Source organism: Rhinolophus sinicus, linkage group LG07 (genome assembly GCF_036562045.2).
Source record: "Rhinolophus sinicus isolate RSC01 linkage group LG07, ASM3656204v1, whole genome shotgun sequence".
Lineage (NCBI taxonomy): Eukaryota > Metazoa > Chordata > Mammalia > Chiroptera > Rhinolophidae > Rhinolophus > Rhinolophus sinicus.
The window spans coordinates 74218990-74240965 of NC_133757.1; the positions used below are offsets into that span (position 1 = coordinate 74218990).

At 38.1% G+C, this 21976-nt stretch overlaps 2 pseudogenes; one reads left to right on the plus strand and one right to left on the minus strand.

The window, feature by feature from the left end:
- Positions 1-6382: 6382 nt before the first annotated feature.
- On the minus strand, positions 6383-11486 carry LOC109436685 (heterogeneous nuclear ribonucleoprotein A1; annotated as a pseudogene).
- Positions 11487-20995: 9509 nt separating this feature from the next.
- On the plus strand, positions 20996-21295 carry LOC109436696 (transcription elongation factor A protein-like 9; annotated as a pseudogene).
- The last annotated feature ends 681 nt before the right edge of the window (positions 21296-21976 follow it).

Consider the following 21976-nt stretch of genomic DNA (forward strand, 5'->3'; position numbering starts at 1 on the left):
TAACCTTGTTATCAAAACATGCTGAGGTCTGCACTGGAAGATTATGGTTCAAACATTAGTAGAGTGTACACGATACAGTTCACTGGTGAAAAAGATAGTCATTGGAGACAGAACTTTGAATTTGAATCTTGGACCTTTCATTTGTTAACTGTGTGACTTTGAAAAAGGTCTTCTCTAAGGTCTTGCTTTTCTCATCGTTAAAATAACAGTACTTATCACAGAGTTGTTAGAGGCTCAGTTGGGATAACCTGTGTTAAGCACTTAGGGTATCCGGAAGAGAGCAAATATTTAATAACTATTAGGTATTATTATTCTGAGGGTCTGCTTTTTCTGTCTTGGGGTGGGCTGGCAGTCTTTGGAATTAGATGGGAGCATAAGGCATGGGGTTAAGTACTGAGAGCAGGGGATAAAAACGTGATGAAGGAAGAACACTCACTAAATTACGAAGAGATTAGTAGCTCCCATAAGGAAGGGAGACACAAAGTACTTTAAGAAGAGGGGGAGATTAGCTAGAGCAGGGGTTTCCAAACTTGTCATTATTGACTTCTTGATATTGATGATTTTTTGTTGTGTGTGGGGGGCAGGTTTGTACATTACAAGATGTTTAGCAGCATTTCTGACCTCTGCCCACTAGATGCAAGTAGATCATCCCCAGCTGTGAAAACCAAAAATGTTTCCAGACAATGCCCAACACCCCCAGGGGGGCAAAATGCTCCTGTTTAAGAACCACTGAGCTAGGGGAATTTGGGAAAACTTGGTTTGGATGCGCAGGGAGTGTGGGGTCAGACCAACTGTGGAGGTGATTTTCAAATGAATAGCAAAGATTAGAAGGGGCTTTGAAAAGTCACCTTTGGGAAATTCTTAAAAATCTGATTGATCTTTAACTGTCTAAAATGAATTAGGTGCTGAGTTTAAAGGAGGAATGGATTACCAGGGTTTATTATTAACACTTGCCACTCCCAGAAGGTGATAGATCATCTGGCATGTTCTCAGTGCATCAAAAGACTAAAACACTAATGGAAGTCGTGAAGATGCAAAACACGGCTTCTGACCTGAAGGAGATTGTTTATTGTAAACTCTTCAAAGGCAGAGGTTATATTTTCTGAGACAAGTGTATAAGACACATTGAAAAGCACAGGAGAATTAGATGTGACTGTATTTAAACATTAATTTAAGACAATAAGAAAGGCACTTTAATAAGATTACTAACAAAATTTTCTAGGAATTTAGGGGAGGAAGGAATCGTTTCAGGCTCAGAAGTAGAGATAGGCTTTACCCAGGGTGATTGATATATAAACCGGAGCCATGAAAAGGGGTGGGATTTAGATGAGAAAGATGACAGGTACATCAAGCTGGTAAGTCCTGAACAGATAGATGGAGGTAAAATTAACAGGAGAGGTTTAACAGAGAACATCCGGGGCTAGCATTAAGGGTTTGGTGAAAACTAGGAGATGGGGCTAAAGAGATATTTGGATTCTGTTTGTTGAAGGCCATGTATTTTCATTTGTGTAAACACTAGCCAAATGCTGTTTGGGGCCTTTGGCATGATGCCTTAGAGAGTCACCTGCCTCTCAGGGGTTAGGACCAGACTCAGAGCGACAGACTAAATGCTGGTTTAGTCTATGCCATGTGGCTTTCTCCATGGTGTGTTAGTCATTAGTCTGGGGAATGTGCTTGTTTTGGTCCCGTGTTCTCTTCTCTGAAACTATGGCTTTCAGGGAATCATGTTTCCCATGCCTATCGGAAAAGTATTAATTTCCAAAGATCTTTCCTCTCTGTTTTCTCAGATTCCCATTGCTCTGGTTATATGGATTATGGTAAAGATACCTTCTTTTCTTAACAGCTCCCAGGGATTCTGGTTCACAGTAATAAATAGAAAAGGACAACTTAAACATGACATCACACATAGCTAAGTGCCATGTGTTATCATACCCTACTTCTTAACAGGATGGGAACCAAGGTGCATAGATGCAGCAACCAATGGAAAATCAAATCAACAAATAAATAAATAACACTAAAATTTAACCACATTTTTCACTGGCAACACAAATCCTGTCTTTCTTTCAAATTTAAGCCAAAGTAATTCCCTTCCACTCCAAAAAGGTGACGACAAAGCCAAATTACAAAATATATTCCTTTTTCATACAAAGTATGAAAACATGTTTAAAGGAATATAGTTTTAAAATCTTGCACAGATTTTCTGCCCTGTCAGCATTTGCACAAAGCTCTGTACAGCACACTGTTCTAACTGAGTGCTTCATGTCCAGTGTTTTCTCATTTGGAATGAGAATTGATTCTTGTATTCCAACAGAGGTAAACATGAATCACTTGGGAGTCTGTGGGCTTGTATGTGTATGAATGTACATGACTAAAACACACACACAGAGAGAGAGAGAGAGAGAGAGAGAGAATGCATTTGTACTCAGAGACCGATTCTTTCATGCCCAAAGTTATGTTGAGGCCTCTTAACTGAAAATTGCAATAATTTTACTGATAACTTAGACTTGAAATTTCACATTCCGGGTTCAATTTCCAGCAAGTAAAAAAGGTGTCACATTTACAGTAATATTTAAATCTGGATGGTCTGTGCTCCAATTTGTTGAAGGAAATCAGTCTTTTCCTCCCCGGAAATCTGCCTCTTTACATGTTAAAAATAAATCTTCATCTGTGTTTTCAAATGGTCACAATCATCAACCGAAGATTTGAGTATCATTTTCCTGCTGGGAGGGGGGATCCCCTGAAAAAGGCGAGCTTTTTACATTTTCTCGGAACCAAAGGCTGCAGTGCTGGATTCCATCTGCTCTGCTGCCCGCTGGTCTCAGGGTCCTTCTTCTGCTCTGACCGCCAGCCTGTAGGTGACGGCCTGCGCAGCTGCTTGGTCTGTGGGACCTGCCGCACTGATGCTGACTTCTTCCAGTCACCACTTTCAATCACTGTGGACTACAGCCCACGCTGCTGTTAGCCAGTCAACCCCTGCCATTCTTATCCCTCTCTGGCCAGTGGGAAAGCACCTACTGTCTTTCATGGCCAGATCTTGAAGAAAGTATTCCCCTGTTATAGGTTTAGGGCCCCCCGAGGGCTGGCCGAACCAAGGGGTGGTCCAATATACAGAATACAGGCCTGATGCTCATCCTTGATGATTATTTTTCCTTAAGGACCACACATCATTTTCTCTCAGAGCTCACTTGTCCTTGAGGATCTGCGTCTATCAAACACATCACTACATATCTACACTCCTACTCATTTTACTCCTGCCTTGTATCCTTTTCCTCTGACCCCTAATTTAATTCGGGGTGTGATTAAGATCAGTTTTCAAGGTTACTACACACTTTGAGGTAGTTGCTTTTCCACCAAAAGATGTGATATTTAGGAGCATTGTCTTCATCAACACACGGAGGAGCTCTAGGGACAGTTTTGCTAAAAATTCAAAGGCTGATTGAGTGGAGATAACCAGCAACACTGGCGAAAAAAGCTTAGGTAGGGATTACATTTTACGGTCTGTCAATTTCTCAGGCTCAAAATTTATAGATAATCCTTCAACAATTAAGCTATTGCGGGATAAATAGAAATCCAAAATATTTCACTATAATCTCAAGATATTTGTAATTGTGGGTGTAACAGCTTATCTAAATTATCTTCCAGTTCAGGAGTTGACAAAATAGTATGTGGTAAGTGATGTGATATAGGCAGTGAAGGGAAAGTGTAGAGATAATGCATCTAAGACTCTGACCCAGGGCTGTGTTCATAACAAGCTGTCTGTAATTGTTGATAGATGATGATGGCGACCAAAAGGGTCTTAATGTTCCCCTCAGGGTGACTTAAACTCTAGACCGTCTTCTTCAGATAGCTCAGGAAAAGGAGCGAAAGAAGGTAAATAACATTTTCCCTGGATTTTTGACTTGTAAAAGAATAGTAGGAATAAAGGTAATGCTATTATTATGGACTTTTTGAAAGCTGTTTTTACTTATTTTTTTATTTTCTTTTTTAACAGCTTTATTGAAATGTAATTCACATGCATACCATTAACCTATTTAAAGTGTACAGTTCAGTTGGTTTTAGTGAATTTACAGTTATTCATCCATTACCACTATCAATTTTAGATTTAGATCACAAAAGGCCCTCACCCAACAACATCCCCCCAATCCCTGGCAACCAATAATATATTTCTATCTTCCTGGATTTGCCTGTTCTAGACATTTCATGGAAATAGAATCATTTGTGGTCTGTGGTGCCTCACTTTAAAAAAATATATATTATTTTTCAACTGTAGTTGACATTCAGTATTATTTTATATTAGTTTCAGGTGTACAGCATAGTGGTTAGGCATTTATATAATTTCTGAAGTGATCCTCTGTCTGACTTATATGATTCTCTCTGTCTGACTTATTTCACTTAGCATAATACCCTCTAGGGTCATCCATGTTGTCGCAAATGGTAAGATTTAATTTTTTTATGGCCAACTAATACTCCATTGTATACATGTGCTATATCGTTTTTATCCAATGTCCATTGCTGGGCCCTTGGATTGCTTCCATATCTTGAATATTGGAAATAGTGCTGCAGTGAACATAGGGGTACATATATCTTTTCAAATTAGTGTTTTGGATTTTTTTCAGATAAATTCCCAGAAGTGGAATTGCTGGGTCATACAATGGTAGGTCTATTTTGAAGTTTTTGAGGAACCTCAACGTTGTTTGAAAGCTATTTTTCGTTGGGCTATATATGCGTATAGCTTATACTCACATAGTGCCTCCTAAGTGCTACGTACTTTTCATCATTTAATAATTCACACCAACTCTATGAGGAAAGTACTATTATGGTTCCCATTTTACTGATAAGAAAACTGGCAGGTTAAGCACCTTGCCCAGAGGTGTGCACTAGGCAGTATAGTCAGATTAGAACTCAGCTCATCTAGCGCCAGTTTATGTACACTGTGCTTGGCCACTTCCAGGGTAGATCGAAAATAGATGATGCAAGTTTCTAAATGGGATCCAGCTCTTAAAATTTATCTCTAAAAACCACAGTTGAGAGAAACTTGGTCAAATGAAGTGTCAAAATGACTAAAAATGAATGTTCTATTTATGCTTTGTGTATTTCCTTTATTGTATATTTTCTTGAAAATGTGGGTAGAAAGTTTCTTAGCAGTTTATACAAGAATATTGAGCAAGACTGACTTCATGAAGAAAATATATATGCTCCACTTTCATTTTCCTAAGAAGCTCCAAAATTCTTGTTTTATTTGATTGATGGAAATATATAACCTTTTAGGGACGTAGCAAAATTGAGTATAACATGTGAGTATGATATTAAATCTCTTATTAATTATAGACGTGTGTTCTCAGAACTAATGGTTTATATGACACCTTTATAGGAATTAGAAAAAGATGCCCTCCTTGCATAGATGGATTAGGAAAACACATCTAGTTGAGCAATAAAAGCATGGTGGTTCTGTCCACTCTAAATGCAGACTATCTGGGTTCTAATCCTGGCTCTGCTTCATCATTGTTAGTGGCTTTTGTTCACTACTAGCTTCTTTGTACCTCTATTTTCTCATCTGTAAATTAGGGATTTTTAATGCCCTCCCCATTAGTAATTTTGCATATTAATTAAGGTATTTAAAGAGTGTCTGGCCCATAGCAAATATTCAATAAAAATGTTAGCTATCTTTTACAATCATATATGGCATTAATTTAGAAGTAGGTTCTTTTTCTACTTACATTTTATGAATAAAGAACTTATTGAGACTTTTCCTATTCATATTTAACTATCTGTGTCTTTAGCATCACTAGACCTACTCTTTGAATCATTAAAACAGCTTTCTGGGCCCACCATCTTGAACTCCAGCACTCTTTCTTGTGTTGGACGCTGTCATAGAAAATCTTAAGCCACCACTACTGCTGACTTCCTCCAGGCCACCAACTTACAATCACTGTGGACTACAGCCTGCAGAGTTTGAGGATAGTTCCCCCCCCCCACTCCTGCATTTTTGGAGTGCAGGTGATCTCTACCAAGTAACTATTTCACATATTGCTTTATTTTTTTAAAGATGCATTTATTCAGCATCATGATTAGACGATTACATTTAGCAATCAACAGCATGGGTGCAAAAAAAAAAATCTACATTAAAACCCTTTGTTGTAATGCTTTACGTTTTCCACACAGCAGAAGCTAAAATAACCTGTTATATAATTAGTCACAAATACAGTCCTCAATTTTTTTTTTCCCCATACACATGAGTATTGTGTAAAACTTGTCTTCTTTGTAGCAGCTCGGCCCTGCCACCACTGTGCTTGGCTGAGTTCACAAATCTGTTACAACCTATAGCTTCCCTGTCACATTTCTGACTCTCCCCCTCATATTCAGCTTTGTTTGCTGGCAGTAATTAAAACCTGCCACTGCCACAGCTGGTAATGTGGCTGCAACTGCCACAGCCACCTTGGTTTCATGGTTTGGCAAAGTATTGGCCTCTGCCTTAGGGCCCAGAGCTTCTACCTCCAAAGTTCCTCCTTTCATGGGTCCAAAATTTGAAGATGAATTGTAACCGCCAAAATCATTGTCGCTTTTGCCACCTCCAAAATTGCTTCCCTCATTACCAAATCCATTGTCGCCAACCCCACTGCCAAACTATCCTCCACCATCACGACTGCCATTAAAGCCGCCTCGACCACAGAAGTTTCCTCCACGACCAAAGTTGTCCTTCCCATCAAAACCACCTCCTCCACCACAACTGAAGTTTCCAGAACCACTTCGACCTCTGGCTGGATGAAGCACTAACCATCTCCTGCTTAGATAGGGCTTTTCCTACTTCACAGTTGTGACCATTCACAGGATGGTGTTTCTGAATGACAGTCTTGTCTACAGTCATGGTTGTCAAAGTTCACAAAAGCAAAACCTCTCTTCTCGCCACCGCCTTGGTCAGTCATGATTCCAATCACTTCAATTTTTCCATATTGTTCAAAATCTCTTAGGTGATGTTCTTCAGTGTCTTCTTTAATACAAGGCACAAAAATTTTTTTCACACTGAAGTGGGCACCAGGTCTTTGAGAATCTTCTCTTGAGACAAACCTCTTTGGTCTCAGAACTCTTCCCATTTCATTGTGTGGCCTTGCCTCCATGGCTGCACCCACTACCTCCACGGTGGCATAGGAGACAAACCCAAAGCTTCTGGAGTGTGTGGTGTTTGGATCTCTCATCACTACACAATCTGTGTGTTCCCCACTGCTCAGAATGGCTCTTTAACTCCCCCTGGTTGTTTTCAAAGTTCAAACCTCTGAGGAAGAGTGTCTGCAGCTGTTGGGGCTCTTTGGGAGACTCTGACTTAGACGAGCATGGGAGGTGAGACTTCGGTGATGCTTTTGAACAAGTTTTGGTGTTTGAAGTTTTCCTATTCCTTCTTTTCAATTGTAATAGTCACAATAGCTATCACTTCTATAGTTCCAGGTATGCCACTCAGCACTTTTCATTTACTAGTGTATTTTATCCTCACAATAGCTCTGTGAGGTAAATTCTGCTACTATCCGCTTGTTACATATGAGAAAAATGAAGCATAGTGAGGTGAAGTAAATTATCCAAGGTCACACAGCTGAGAGGTGAGATTCAAACACCCCTGGCTGTGCTCTTTACTTCTAAGCTATACTGCCTTATTGTGAGGGTCACCCTCAATCAAAGGCAGGTCACCCCAGTCCCTCATCCCTGGACTCTCTTAGATCTCTTTTCTCTCTTCTTTATGAAGAACATTCCCAGATTTCAGTCAATTCTCCCACCATTGTCTGGGTCTCTACTGTCTTCTTCTCTGCAACCAGATGACCGCTAAGGCTGCTGGGCCGATCTGAATTCTTTACATACTTGTAAATGCTATACAAGTATCCCACAGTAAAGCATGATGAGGTATAGAAAGCTTCTCTTTTGAGTGGGAAAGCAGGGAGCCATCATTATTGCGTTCCTGGCTTTTGAGCAATTAGCTCTTAATGTTTGTGCCAATGGATATGTAGCCTACGTTGCATAAAAGAACAGGAAAATAGGTTAACATTGAGAAAGAGTAATGATTCTGAAGAACTGATAACTTCAAAAGGGGAAAAGTATTCAAATTTGGATTGTCATAGAAGGTCATCCCAAATTCCAGACTGATCACTCTGTATGCTCCATTCTGTACATAAAGAATCATGATCTTGAAAGAGGAGGGACCCTGGAATCTATTTGGTAAATAACTGATGGGGGATTCTCAGCCGCTCTCAAATTGGCACATTGTTGCCAGGAGAGGTGTTAAAGTTATTTATGTTTTATTATTTTTACTTTAATGATAATTGTCGTGCGGGAGACCCTGCTCGCTGCGCCATTTGTCGTGCAGGGTGCCAGGTGGGGTCTCTGGTCCCACTCCCCACATAACGCAGGATATGGTGAGGCCAAAAAGGAACACCCATGGAGCCATAGGTAGGGGAGTCATACCACTATATTCTCTCTGGCGGCACACTATACTCTCACTGGAGGCTGGATCCACACTGTCCGCAGACCGCCATCCACGCTTGCCAGCCCAGCCGCCATCTTCTCGCTAGCCCCCATTCTTCTTCTCTCCTCTGCTAGCACAGCCACAGCAGTTATATTAGTGGCCAATGGCTCACTGGTTACAGCTGACGGCCAACTAGCCACAGCTGATGGCCATGCAATCACAGTTGATGGCCATTTACTACCTGAGCCAGCACCTGTCTATGTGAGGCCGAGAGCCTGGAAACTGCTTTTTGGGGTTCTGTCCCCACAATAATATATTTGTCCCCGATTTAACAGATTGGATTAAATGAAGGACCAAAAACATATATGCTCAGAGTAAGCTTTAACTGAATTTCAGATAAATAAAATTAAATCCCATTTGTATCATTTTGAAAGTTTCTCTCTTTCTTCCTCTCTTCTTACATTCCTGAAGAACAGCCAAGAAACAGCTTAAATTGATCCACCTGAAAAGCTGGGTTACAACCTGGAGATGAATCATTTTGCCAAAATCATTACTTGCAGATATACTGCTCCTTAGCTAGGAGAAAATGTTCTTGTCATGATGGAAACCAGGTGTGACACAGCTGGAAAGTGAGGGTTGCCATGGTCACAGCAAAAGCCTTCGGACAGCTCAGATGCTTCAGGAGAGTTGGCCTGCAAGGGTAGGTGTAGTGTCTGATTCCTCGGTGGCCATGTTGGGTAACATCCCCTCAGGAAGTCTGAGTGCTCCCCACTCTGAGGTGCTTTCATTCCTTCACAGATTCAAGTTTGGTTTGACAAAATAACCCTGGAACATGCGATTTTACCCTTGTATTTATAAGTCAAAGCAACCGACATGGGCTAACAATATTTATGGTGTTTGGGCTTTTTGAGTACATTAGTCACTTTTTCTTGTTTCCTTGGAGACGCGGCTATCTAGTATTTAGAATTGCTGTGGGGACAGAGTCCTAGAGTGAAGTTTCCAGGCTCTCAGCCTCATGTGGAAAGGTACTGGCTCGGGTAGTAGATAGCCATCAGCTGTGACTAGTTGGCCATCAGCTATTACCAGTTAGCCATTAGCCACTAATATAACTACCAAGGCTAAGCTAGCAAGCGCTGATTGTGGATTGCAGAGAGGCGGATTGCAGTTAGGAAGTGAGGTTGGTTGGCAGAGAAGCGGATGGTGGGTTGCAGATCGTGTAGCTCCCGCTTTCTGTGTCTCCAATCTAGCCAGTAGCGAGACTATAGTGGTATGACTCCCCTATCTATGGTCCATGGATGTTCCTTTTTGGCCTCACCATGTCCTGAGTTCTTATGTCGGGAGTGGGACCAGAGACCCCGCATGACACCCTGCATGACAATTGCATTCTGAAGTCAGAGTGCCAGGGTTTCAACATAGGCTGTGGTCGTTTTTTAGTGTGTTTGGTTCTCGGATTCTGAGCCGTCTGTTTCACTTTTCTGTGCCTTGTTTTCACTTCTGTAAAGTGAAGGATGATAATAGTACCTCTCATGGAGGGTTTTCATGAGGATTAAATGAGATAACGCAGGTGAAGCATTTGGAACTGTGCCTGGCACATACACAGTCCTCAGTAAATGTTAGTTAATCTGTTTTCTAAAATGAGCAACAAATCAAGCTATTTACACTCAATTGAAGAACTTCATTTCGAAAAACGTTTAGTTCCTAAGTTTTAGAGATTTTAACATATATTTAACCCAGCTGAGAGTGTGTTCATATATATGTATGCTTGTGTTGAATGCTGGAGAGGGTAAGCGATGTAAATGCAGGCATTAGCTGTTTTCCTCCATGGGGTGAAGGAGAGGGAAAAAGGAAAACTAAGGAATACTACGGTCTCTCACAAATTTGTTTTTCGCTGTTGTTAAGTTCTACTTCTAGAGTTAGAATTATCCTTTAAGTACGTTCCACTGCAGGAGGAGGATGAAATGAGGCTGTCCTTTGGAAAGGTACAATTTTGGTTCCATATTTATGTTCTTAGAGAGTTATCTCAGAAGAGTTGAGTTTCTTTGACTCATTTCCTAATTAGGATAATGCAGAGAGAAGGACACGGGGAGGGTGAGCACAATAGAGCTTATTAAGAACCTCAGTTGTTGATGCAGGATACTGGAGGAGAGAAGAGCCTCCCCTGAATTTCACAGCAGGACTTGGGGTTAAGGATGGGGGCACTTGCTATCACTAACAATCTTTCTCCCTTTCTCAAGAGAGATTAGATCTGCCAAGCCAAGGACTTGTTCCTTATCCTCCAAATTGTATTTCAGCTAAGCAGCAATGGCTAGAGCATAGTCATTATTCGTGATCCACTAAATGCTCTTTCAAAGATCAATGGGAATATGCAAATGTTACCACTGAACAAAGAGCTGACAGACCATTTTAATCATTATGGTTTGAAGTTTTTACATGGGTTAAAAAGTGCCCTGCAGATTGAAATGTATAGCAAGAACTGTTTTTGTCAGTAAGATTCTGCCATCCATGACCTGTACTAGTTCTTGGTAAAATGACTTTATGTATTCTTATAGATATAATATTTTAGTCTCAGTAAAGAAGAAGAAAGAGCATTTGCATATATTTATTGAGGGGCAATGGACATACCATAAAGTGTTCGTATTAAAAAGTATAAAATTTGATGGATTTTGACATCTGTGAAACCATCTCCACCACCAGAATAACGGATATATCTGTCATCTTCCTGAAGTTTCCTTGTGCCTTGTGATTGGTACCTCCCACCCAACACTTCACTATCCCTAAGGCAACCAACCACTGGTCTGTTTCTGTCACTATAGATTAGCTTGCACTTTTTCTGAGTTTTATATATATGGATTCATACTGTATGCACTCTACTTTGGCTTTTTCCACTCAGCATAATTATTTTGAGATTTGTAGATGTTGTGTATACTGATAGTTTATTTCTTTTTATTGCTGAGCAGTAATCCATTGTATGGATATATACATACAATCCATGGATATATACGTCTGTCTATTCATTTACCTTTTGGTGGACTTTTGCCATTTTTATACCAATATCGCCCTTCCTTGATTAATGCAGTTTTGTAATATATCCTGAAATCAGATAGCATAAGTCCTCTAACTTTGTTCTTTTCTTTTAAATGTCATTTTTGCCTTTCAGGTTGTATGCATTTACATATAAATATTAGGGTCAGGTGGTCATTCTCTGTTAAAAACCTGCTGGAATTTTGTTAGAGATTGCATTGAATTTATACATCAATTTAGGAAGAATGATATGTTGGCAATAATTGATGTGACCCATGAATATGGTTTGCTTTTTTTTTTTTTTTTTTACATGTTTGGCTTTTCTCTCATCAATGTCTTATAATTTTTGGTGTATAGGTATTATAAATACTTGTCAAATTAATTTTTTTCATGCTACTGTAAATGGGATAGTTTAAAAAATTTTAGTTTCTGATTGCTTATTACTAGCTTGTAAAACTATAATTGATTTTTGTATACTCATTTTGTAAACCATGCTAAACTACTCTTATTACTTCTAGTAGATTTTTTTTGCAGATTCCTTTTCTAGATAGATGATGATGTCATCTGAGAATAAAAATAATTTTCTCCCTGACCCCTCCATCTGTGTTTTCAAAAATTTTCTTCTTTTATGCACTGGCTAGGATTGCCAGTACAGTGTTGAATGAAATTGTCAGGGTGATTTAATGAATTTTATGTTGTCTAGTTCTAGCATTTTTGTATTCCTCTACACATTTTTTGAAGTTTGTTCTGTGACTCATCTAAGTTCCTTGAAAACAGCAGAGTTACCTTTAGCCTGGAGCTAATTTGGCTCCACTATTGAGATAATCCTTTTCCAAGTACATAACCCGTTGCCTCATGAATTGAGAGATTTCTACACCCTAGCTGTTAGGAGGATAAATTATTTCCAGCCCACCATGATCTCTGGAATTGCTTCACTAGCCTCAGGTAGTTATTTCACATGCATGTGCTAAAAAGCACTCAGCTGAAGACTCAAGAGAAATTCCTTGCATATTTTCAGAATTCTCTCTCTCTCTCTCTCTCTCTCCCTCCCACTCTCTCTCTTCAGCACTCTCCTGACTGTTACTCTGCACTAGGAATTCTAGCTGCTTTGGGATCCCCAAATTCTCAACTCTGTCTCAATTCAGGAAGACTTCCAGAGTCTGTTTGGTTTCAGCTGTTCTGTCTTGAAGCCTAGAAACTCTGCAGACAGTAGGCTGGAGCAGTTTTAGGCCCCATTTCACTTGTTTCCTCTTTCTCAAGGACCACTGTCCTGAGATGATTTTTGTCCAATGTCTGAAAACTTGTTTCATATTTTTTGTTCATTTTAAATTGTTTATGGTGACAGGGTAAAACTGTTTCCTATTATTTCATCACAGCCAGAAGCATAAGTCTTAGGTGTATTTTGAGTTTACAAAATTTGTCATTTATTAGGACTCATTCAGTTGACTCATTCAGAAATAGAAATCCAACTGAACTCCTGAAATAGCTGAAATATGAAAAAGCTCACCTACGTGGAAAGTAAAATGTTGATAATAGACTCCAGAGGTTTAAACAGTGTGATAAAAACACACATTCGCTTTCCATCTTGTGTTTGCTGGCTTTCTTATATCAGCTTGGCTCTATTTTTAGAAAACTTCTTTCCAAAGAGTGAAAAGATGGCAATTTTAGTATTATGTGAAACTTAGAGTGATGATCTAAGAGGAAGGCTGAACATCTTTCTAATAACTCTGGTAACACTATTTGAGGTGATTCTGATTGGCCCCGTTTAACTTGCATGTGTAACTCTGAATCACTCACTATGGTTAAGCTATGGCATACTCTGACTTCCTGGTCTGGTCTATGCCAAGGAGGGCATATAAGACAGCCATACCAGGAATGTCATGGATTGTGCAGAATTATTTAGAGTGCGGAAGGAGTGATTCCACAAAGCAAAGGATGATGGGGAAATACAAAATGCATGTCCACTATACTGAGCAGATAATAGTTTTTAGGACATGCATTAGTTATCTATATCTACATAGCAAATTACTCTAAAGTTTATCATCTTAAAAGGATAAATATTTATTACCTCAGATTCTGTGAGTCAGGAATTTTAAAGTTAGAACCATCCTTCGTTGGATGGTTCTGGATCAGGGTCTCTTTTGTTGGAGTCAACTATTGGCCAGGGCTGCTGTCATCTGAAAACATGACTGGGGATGAGTGTGGGTGGGATCTACTTCCAAATTCACTCACTTGCTGTTGGAAAGTTGCAATTCTTTGCTGGCTGTTGGCTGGAAATCTCAGTTCGTCACCATGCAGGGCTTTCTGTAAGCTGCCTGAATGTTCTTACTACATGACAGCTAAATTCCCCAAGAGTGAAAGATCTAAGAAAGATTTTTCGTACATAAAATGGAAGCTACAGGCTTTTTATAACCTATTATCAGAAATGACATAACATCAGTTCTGCCATGTTTCACTCAAGGGGAAAGAGTTAAATTTCATCTCTTGAAGGGATAAATACAAAATAAAAATGTGGACATATTTTTAAAATCACCACAGGACTTTTATAGTTAGGACTTATAACCTAGAACAATCACAAAGACTTGTATTTTTTTTTTTTTTTTTCAGTTGTTTCCTCACATATAAATTTGTGGCCTGAAAAAATTAGAATTATATTCCCATCTCAAAAAGAAAATTATACTGAACTCTGGAAATACTAATATAATATAACATGAATATGTATATTTGTTATGGTGGTACTAATTAGTTCATTATCTGGATTGCTTTAGATATGTTGGTAGACTATATTTTAAACATTTTGAAATATTTTACATACAAATTCAGAAAACCTTATAGAATGAAAAACACAACTGCAACCTTTTGCCTTCAGAGACGTAATATAAGTTCATGTCTATAAGCTTCTTTTAAGGTTATTGCCAAGTTGACTAGAAGGGGATGGAGATGAATTATTCATATAATACCTTGTATTCCATTTAAAGTTGTGGTCTGTAGACACCCACTTAGTTATATTGTACAAATAATTTTCTGCCTTGTGTAGATATTTCTAAAATGTCATGTGGAGATACCTTTAGTAAGGTAATAGCATGACAAGTAATTAAAATCACTATTTGATATTTCAGTTGTTTCAAGTTCCTAACAGTGAAATAGTTACCTGGACAGTAACCTGCGACCTTTTCTCAAACTTAATATGTTTATTATATGAAAGGGGCAGAAAATATTTAAAAATGCTTTCTCTTTTACTTGCTTTAATTCTAATTTTCCTTCATTTCCACCTGGAAATTTAATGGAAAAAAAATCTGCGTGAACAATAGCGGGGAACATTTCTCCAGCTTTAAATCTGAAGATTTCTTTTTAAACCTATTCTTGTCAAAGAAGTAGGAAACAAATTCTAATAGTACACAAGGTTATATCAAAAGTAATCTTTTTCATCTAACTTTTTACACCCTAAGCACTGGGCTTCTAGTGCTTCTGTTCTCTTGCCAGAAAGAATAACTCTCACAGGTTCCTGTATAGTTAAAGAGGCCTGTCTGTGCATTTAGAGTGATGTGTATGCATCTGTGTATAACAGTGTATGTGTTTGTCATTGTGTGTGTATCTGTGTGCATGCATATGTGCACTGTCTCCCTTTTAATGATACTGGTATCAGTGATTCTCTAAGTTTAGCATGCCTCGCAATCACCTGGAGGGCTTGTGAAAACACAGTTTGCTTAAATGTACATCCCTCCATTCCCCCCCCCACCCCCCACCCCCAGTTTCTAATTTGCAAAGTTTTAAGACTGAGATGTGAGAATTTGCCTTTCTAACAAGTTCCTAGGTGATGCTGATGGTGCTGGTCTGGGGATCACACCTTTAGAATCACTGAATTATGCAAATGGCAGTAACTTGCTTTGTTCCTTATCTATAAAGATTTGTTCCTGTCTGTTTGAAACCGCATCTTTCTCTTTCAGACACTTGAGCTCTTTGTGGCTAGTGTGCCCCCATTGATGGATGCTTAGGTTTTTCTACTGTTTGAAACTTCAGTGAGAGCAGGTAAATTGGTCAATATTCAATTTTCCAAAATGGACAATTAGCCTAATATGCAGTTCACAAATCAATTCACAAAAAACAAATTAAAGTCTAATTTGTCGAATATCCCATTTGATGAATATATCAATTATAGTCCTACCAGGAATGTTTTGATAGCTTTAAAATAAATGATTTAACAGCTTTATAAGAATATTCAATTTTGATTACTGGTGACATATGCTTTTCTTAAAATCAATTAAGGTAAGATTGATATGTTACTGATGAAATTGGCCAGCGAAACATAAAGCTGCTCATAGACTAGTGAAATAGCAATCAGTATATATTAAAAATTTTCCTTAATTCAGGCTAGTTTTCTAACCAAAATTCTGCCATTTTGTACATGATCATTATATTTAAACAGCTAGTGATTTTATTTATATGTCTCTGAATATAATCTTCCAGATTTTAAAACTTTAACATATTGACTATTCACTTGCAAATTCATCAAGTAATATAACAGCTTTAATTTTATGACTAGCAAATACAATTTCAAAGGTAAGCGTGAATACTGTTAAATTCTTATTAATTTCTCAACTTAAGATAAATTAAGAACTTAAATTAAAATTCCAAAGTAACTGAAGGAAACAAATAGTTAAAATAACCTTATCACAAACAAAATATTGAAATTTTGGTTTTGAAAAACCAGAAATTGAGATGTCCTGACTTACCAGCAATTTGCAGGAAGATTTTATTTGAAAGGTCAAAATAATTCAGAACACCAGGAAAAAAGAAAGACAAAGTTCTGTGGAAGGAATTATGTGATTAGTGACTTACATTTGATGTATATCAATCATAAATTGAAAACTCTGAGGCTTTTGCTTCTGCTTAGGGTGTAAAAAGTTAGAAAGGGTGCTCCTACCTTACGAAATAAGAAAAAGAAACACAAACAGATAAATTACAAAACCGTAACTTTTTTTGAGCTTGTCAGAGAGCTGATGTCACATGGAATCCAACTGGAAATCCAAAGACAGGCCGACTGCTCCAAGGAGAGATAAGCATTGGCTTGCGTGCGCAGAGCGTGGAGGAAGAGATGTTGGGTGCTATATAAGCTGTGAGAATGCAGATAAACTTTTTAATGAATTGCTAAAGGCCAAGTGAGAGGATTAATACCTTGGGCATCATAGACACAAATGGGGTTTGCATCCACTTGCAGTTTCTTCTCCACAGACCTCCAGTGGGTGCTCGTGAGAAAATTAGAAGCAAGGAGTGAGAGCTGAGAGACTCCCTCAGCAGTGCAGTCCTGGAGGAGGGGAGTGAAGGTGTCTGGGGGGTGGGGGGCGGGGGGAGGGGCGGGGTTGAAGCATGAAGCCCCTACCAGAACATTCTCTTAAATGGCACAAAAGATTTAACCTGATGGAGTTGGGGAAAAATCAAATGCTGTCTTTTCCAAGGAATAGGGAAGACCCACACTGCTGGGTAAAAAAGGTAAAAGAAAAAGCAAACAAACACACAACTCCTCCCACCCCCCAGACCCTCTATCTTGGAGGAAAAGGCAGGGAAAAATCCTGGTGCCAGGACCTTACACTCACAAAGTAGGGTTATATATATTTTTTCCTATTTTGGGGCCACAGGCAGGAAACTCTGTTGCAAATGAAGATCTACCAAATAGTTGAGGCAGAGTTTGGCTGTAATGGGGAACAAGAGCATGAGAAAGCCGCATTTTAGAGACATAAGCACAGGGCTTGCCTCAGAATGAGGCTTGACCAAAACCATAGAGAAGCACCTTGCCTCCCCACCTCTGGGTAGTAAGCACTGGCACTGGTTTAGAAAAGAGAATAAAGACAGAACCCCTGTATGGTGCGGGTGACAGGGAAGGCTGAGAGTTGAGATGATAGCATAAACAAACAAACAAACAAAAACACATTAAAAAAAACCCACTGGAAACCCTGGTCCATCCCTGCCCGTTAAAGGAAGTTGAAGCAAATGGTACAGTGGAAGGTACCAAAGCAATAGCAAAACTCAAGCCTGGTTCAACTCTTGATCAAATTGACTCACTCCTCAATGTAGCGTAGCAAAATAAAAAAGGCATGCAGCTTTCCAAGTCTAAATACCATTTACCTCAGTCTCTACACATCTACCCAAGATGTGTGGAATTCAATAAATTCAATAAGATGCACAAAAAAGCAAGAAACAGCAATTTGCTGTCAAGACAAAATAATAGAACTAGGCTCAGAGATGGCCCAGGTGTTGAAACTATCAGGCAGGGAGTTTGACATAACTTTGATTAATATGTGAAAATCTCTAGTGAAAAAAAGATGACAATGGGATTTAAAAGATAGGGAATTTCAGTAGAAAGATGGAAACTATAAGAAAGACACTAATGTTAAGTGCTAGAAATAATTTAAAAAACCCTGTTAACAGATAAAAATGGCTCTGATGGGCTCACCAGTGGATTTGACATAGCTCAGGAATGAATTAGTTTATTTAAACATAGGTCAATAGAAACACCCAAACTGAAACAGAAGAGAAAAATAAAAGTGAGCAAAACACATCAGGGCCTCCAAGAGCTGTGGGGCATATAAAAAAGTTTAATATACATGTAATCTCAAATGGAGAATAGATTTTTGATTGAGACTTTCCTCTTACTAGTATAACATTTAATGCTATAAATTTTTCTCTCAGCAGTGCTTTAGCTGCCTCTTACAAATTTTTATATGCTGAATTTGTATTCATTAATGTATTTTTTAAATTTTCCTTGTGACTTCCTTTTTAGCCCATTGATTATTTAGAAGTGTGTTGTGTAGTCACCGCGTGTTTGGAAATTTTCGTATTACCTTTCTGTTACTGATTTGTAGTTTGATTCCACTGTGGTCTGAAAATACACCCTGTATGATTTCTTTTTAATTACCTGAATATTTTTTTTTTATAACCCAGGATGTGGTCTCTCTTGGTATATGTTCCATAGACACTTGAAAAAAAAAGAGTATTCTATTATTGAGTGGAGTGTTGTATGAATATCAAGTAAATCCTGTTGAGTAATGGTGGTGCTATTTTATGTTCTTGATGATTTTCTGTCTGGTGGTCTACCAATTGTTGACACAGGAGTGTTGAAATCTCCAACTGTAATTGTCGATGTGTGTTTCTTCTTTTAGGTTTATAAATTTTTGCTTCACATGTTTTTCATCTCAGGTGTTTGGTGCATACACATTTAGGATTGTTGTATCTTCTTAGAGAATTGGCCCTTCTATCATTATGTAATGTCACTCTCTGTCCCTAGTACTTTTCTTTGCTCTGAAGTCAACTATATGTGCTAATAATATGCTCCTAATGTACTCATGCTTTCATTTGATTAAAATATTTACACGGCATATATTTTTTCATCCCTTTATTTTTATTTTGAGTTGTTTTCCCATGTAGTTAAGTTGTCATTTCTGAGTGAGAGATTGCCTTTCAAAGTTTATTATGATGTTTTGACATCAATTTCTTTGGGCTTATCCTGTATGAAAGTTGTGCAGATTCTTGAATCTGTAGTTTTGTTTGTTTGTTTGCTTTTTTTTTTTGCCAAATTTGAAGTTTTCAGCCATTATTTCTTTGAGTATGTTTTGGTCCTATCTTCTTTCTCCTCTCCTTCCTAAACTCTGATAACACATATTAGATCTTTCATTCATGTTTTTGTTTTTAGTCTATAATCTCTGTTGTTCAGATTGAATCATTTCTATTGTTTTATGTTTCAGTTCACTTATTCTTTCCCCCTTCTATTCTTCTGTTAATCCCATCTGCTGCGCTTTTTTTTTGTTATTGTATTTCTCAGTTTTATTTGATTATGCATTATATATTTTATTTCTTTGCTGAGGCTTTATAGTTCTTTACTGAAGTTTTCTGTTTTGTTTTCATAATTGCTTACTGAAGTGTTCTTATCATGACTGCCTTGAAATCTTTGTCAGATAATTCTAGCAACTCTGTCACTTTGGTCTTGGCATCTATTGATTCTTTTTTTCATTTAGTTTGGGATCTTTCTGGTTCTTGGTATAAGAAGTGACTTTTGATTGACATCTGGACATTTTTGTGTTATGTTATGAGACCGTATCTTATTTAAAACTCTTTTAGCTGGATTAATGTGACACCACTCTTGCAGCAGATCTGCTTCTGCCAGATGGAAGTAGAAGTGTAAGTTCCCCAAAACAGTGTGCTCTGTTGACACATGGTGGGGGTCCTCATTACTGCTTGGTGGGGTTAGGAATTCAGGAGTTCCAGCTCCCCATGTGGTCTCCACTGACACCGCAGGGGGTTGGCTTGTTACTGGCTGGCAAAGATTAAAGTCTTGGCTCCCTGCTTGGCCATCTCTGAAACCATCCTAGCAGGGAGGGGTTTGGGCTACCTTATTATAGTCTTACAAGGATGGAGGTCTAGGCTCCTCCTTACTCGGCCTTTGCTGGCATGATTGGAGTAGAGCCACACGTCTCCTCCCCCCACCTGTCCCGTGGTGTTTGAATAGAGTGAAGAAGTTATTTTCTAAAAGTTTTCTGCCTTGCTAATCTTCCCCTTTCCTGGTTGTTTTGGCTGGAGAGGCTTTTGTTGAGGCTTCTTTTTATATATGTCTGTTGGTATTTCCAATTTGCCAGCTTTTTCAGCTCCAAGTCTGGGATATATGAGGCACATAAGATACCCCCAAGGAACTCACCGTGTCATTCTGTGGGTCCTGTGCTTTCTGGGCAGTCTTTTTTTTTCCTTTCTACTCTTCTTATGCTTGTTTTATATACAATATCCAGGGCTTTGAGTTGTATTTAGTGGAAAGAATAAAGAAAAGTATGTCTACTCCCTCTTCCTGGAAACAGAAATCTCCTTACTTTTTTTTTAATTTATTTTTTTTAATTTTTTTTTATTAAATTTATTGGGGTGACAATTGTTAGTAAAATTACATAGATTTCAGGTGTAGAATTCTGTATTACATCATCTATAAATCCCATTGTGTGTTCATCACCCAGAGTCAGTTCACCTTCCATCACCATATATTTGATCCCCCTTACCTTCATCTCCCACCCCCCACACTTTTTTTTCTCTTGGTTTATTTTTTATTCACTAATGTTATGTCTTTATTTTCTTACCTTCTAAGTTGGTATAATATTTTCACTGATAGACTTTCACGTATAAAATATATTCCATTAGCACAAAATTATGTGAGGGAGATGGAATAGAGATATGAGTTTAAGGAGAAAAAGGACCGATGTTACATTTATGAACGTTAAAGGAAAGCTGATTATACATTTAAAAATAAATGATGGTTGAGTCTGGTCCTTGTTCTCGCCTGAGTACCAACTTCCTCCTGCAGTGTGACCGTGGGCCCTGAGGCCGGGGAAAGGAGAGAGCCAATATGCTGGAATTTTGCAGGTCTGTTGTCCATAGCAGTGAACAAAGCTAGAAAAGATGAGGAAAAAACTGATTGGATCAATACTGAAGTAATTGTATTCAATGAGAAATTAGCAGAGAAAAAGGAAAGAAGGAGGAAAGGAAGAGAGACACAAGATGAAACCCTGTCAAATTGAAGAAAAACCAGAAAATGAGAGTGAAACCTTAGGAAGAGCAAAGCCTTAGGAAAAGCCAGAGGAGGAGGAAGAGCCAGAGGAGAAGGAAAACACAGAAGGAACTTTTAGAGAAAGGCTGATTTAGTCTCTCCAGGAATTTAAAGAAGATATACACAACATCATTTAAGCAAGGATGATGTGTTTAGAGAAGTGGGTGAAATAGACAAGGAGAGTAAGAATCAAACTCAAAGCAACCCATTGGAAGGTTAATTGAAACCATTCTCACCCTTACTTAATGTAGTTTACCTTGATTTTTATTTTTTCTGATATTAACATTGCCATATAGTGTGCTTTTGATCTGCATTTTACTGATAAACCTTTATCCATTTTTTTTACTTTTAATTTGTTACTTGCTTTTAATGATTTTTAGATGCATCCTTTCTTATCTGCATCTCATTGTTTATCTTATTTAGAACCAATCTCCAAATCTCTGCCTTTTAATAGGAGAGCTTTATTCATTTGTACAAAAAACAGTTCCAGACAGAATGTAAAATGAATAAAATGTTACTAAGTAATATGTAAATATCGTATTTTTAAAAGGGAAAAGTACATTTGTATATTACATACATGCACAGAAAAACGTGTGAAGGATGAAAGACAAAAAAGTACAGTCAGTGGTAGGATTATGAGTGAATTTCAAAATTCTGCTTCTTTGTATTTTTTCTTATTCCTAGAATGTACACACATAAAAATAATAAAAGTTTTACAACAAAAGAAAGTAACCAAAAAATGATAGTTGGTAAAAAATTTATTACATTTCTATTCCTCAGAAACATTTAAAAAGAGAGATTTCACAGTTTTGTTTAATAATGTTCTAGTTATATTATACTGGAAATCACATTTTTTGGAATTACAAAAACTTCTGATTAATGATGGTAGCCAACTTAAAAATGGGCAATGGGGTATAGAGTTTTCAAAAATA